This window comes from Chrysochloris asiatica, unplaced genomic scaffold (assembly GCF_000296735.1).
Source record: "Chrysochloris asiatica unplaced genomic scaffold, ChrAsi1.0 scaffold00148, whole genome shotgun sequence".
Lineage (NCBI taxonomy): Eukaryota > Metazoa > Chordata > Mammalia > Afrosoricida > Chrysochloridae > Chrysochloris > Chrysochloris asiatica.
In genome coordinates, this window is record NW_006408666.1 from 5,682,087 (window position 1) to 5,684,615 (window position 2,529).

Consider the following 2,529-nt stretch of genomic DNA (forward strand, 5'->3'; position numbering starts at 1 on the left):
AAGACTGTAGTCTTTGATCTTCATCAGTAAGTATTTTAAGTCCTTTTTGATCTTCTGAATCTGGCTTGAGTTTCTGGCAGTTCCATATGTGATATACTGTTACAGTCATTTTTTAATTACCTTCAGCAAAATTTTACTTGCATGTGATATTACTTTGGTTGTTTCTGCAGTCTATTGGGTCACCTTTCTTTGTAAGGGGCACAAATATGGGTCTCTTCCAATAATTGGTTGGTCAGGTAACTCATATTGGCATAGGTGAGTAAGCACATCCAGTGCTGTATCAGTTTGTTAAAGATTTCTGTTTGTATTCTGTCAATTCCTTGAGCCTTGTTATCTGCCAATGCCTGCAGTGCAGCTTACACTTCTTCCTTTAGTGCCACTGGTTCTTGATCTTGCGCTGCCTCTTGAAGCGGTTGAACATTGATCATTGGTACAGTGACTCTATGCATGCCTGAAATAGTCTTTTCATGCTTTGTGCATTATTCGATATTTTGTCCAAGGGATCCTTCAATATTACAAGTGGAGACTTGACATTTTTCTTCAGTCCTTTCTGCTTGAGAAATGCTGAGTGTATTTTTCTCTTTGAGTTTTCTAATGCAAGTTCGTTGCATATTTCATTATAGTACTTGACTCTGTCTTCTGTAGCTGTGCTTTGAAATTTTCTTCCAATGAGTGTCTGGTGGACTTGAACTGTTGACCTTGCAGTTAGAAGTCCAATGTAATATCCACTACACCACTAGGGCTCCATTGAGCAGGTTTGTCCTGAGGCTACTCTAGGTTGGTTGCAGAGATGATGTCAACAGGATTGTCATCCTCATCAGTGATCCTATAATGAACTATTAAGTATTTGTGATGAATTCCATGATGTCCTCTTACAAAGAACTGATATGGAAGAGTAGTTGATCCAAAAGAGTTGGCTAAGTAAGGCCTATTTCCTCAGAAATCAGTGGCTTCTTTAACAAGACTATTTCTTTATCTGTGACAAGGTATGTTGAAAGAAGACACCAGTAAATATAGTCTCGGTCTTGAAAATCATGGTTATCAGAATCCTGGGTTGCCAAACTCAAGACTTGCTGAACCAACTTCTGCATTTCTGTTGATTTCTTAAGAAACAGCTTTACTGGGGCAGCAAACAAAATGCTGTGCACTAGGGGACTTTCATTATGAAAGATCTCCTGGAAGCTCTCTTGTATCTCATTTGCATTCTCAATGATTTTAACATACTCTCCCATGATTCTAATCATCACTGATCAAACATCTGGCTCATCTAGCAAGTTTAAGTTCTCACATAGAGTAGCAATGATCTTTCGTATTTACTGGGATACTTGTAGAAGATGCCCCTGATGACAGTTGCCTCTTGGGCCACATAATTTACTTTGGTATGGATGAGGTCAATGTGCTCATACAGTGCTCTGCAGATTTCTTCACCTTAATGTCACACCATCCAGTGGCTTGCACAGCTTTGAGAACAAAGTCAACATCCACCTCTTTGGAATATGAGTACACCTTCAGGTCTCCCAGAATCTGAACAATGTTGACTTGGGATGCCAAATAGATCATGATGCTCAGCTTCTCTAATTTAACATTGATGGAATTATTATACTTCAAAAAGAAGACTTTAATTTCCTGTTTTAAGATTTCAGGCTTTCTCTGGACAATTGTGTTGATGTTCCTCAAGCAGATGTACTGCATGCACCTCTAACTCCCTAGACAGCAAAGTGATAATTAAGAAGGGTAACTTCTTCCACATCATCATGGTCAACTCTATTTTGAGGAGGCATTTTTTTCCCAGTCACATTCTGAGTGCCATCCCACCTTCCAGTCCTATATCTGACAATGTTTCTCTGCTATTCAGAGTTTTCAGTGACTAGCGATTCGGAAGTAGTTTGTCACTCTTTCTTCCTAGTCTGTTTTTGTTTGGAAGCTCATCTGAAACCTGTTCACCATGGGTGACCCTGCCAGTTATTTAAAATGCCGGTGGCAGAGTCCTCAGAATCACATCAATTCAAACCACCACAGCACCACAGACGAGTGGTAGCCATTTAGTTTTATGTGTATACTGACTCTTTAAATTTCGATGTTAATCTTGATACAATCCTGATATAATCAAGATACAATCAAGATGTTCTCTCCTAATCCTATCAATCCTGGTACAACCAAGATAAGCTTTCCCAAGATGGCGGCTCCTGGAATAGCTGAGTGTCTTGATCCAGAAAATAATGGATTTGTGGATTCTCCTGCAAATTCCCCAGCTATAAACCCTCCAAACCTCCAAACATACCTTTATATTTGTTCCAGAGTTCCAACACCATCTCATGAGCCCTCTTGGCCTGCTATTCCGTGTTGTTGTTGTCGGAGCTCCTCACTACATGTCTCCCTGATCTGCCATCTTGAAGGTGGAAGGCCTGGTAGTGTAGTGGTTAAAAATCTGGCTGCAAACCCAGCGGTCAGCAGCTCGAATCCACCAGGCCTTCCACGTGAGAGAGATGAGGTTTTCCGCTCCTTGCAGTTAAACAGCCTTGGAGTCTG

The 2,529-nt window shown here is 40.6% G+C and overlaps 1 pseudogene; it reads right to left on the reverse strand.

Annotated features, from left to right (window-relative positions):
- Nucleotides 1-872: 872 nt before the first annotated feature.
- LOC102841133 overlaps nt 873-2,529 on the reverse strand; it is a 3,690-nt pseudogene continuing 2,033 nt past the window's right edge.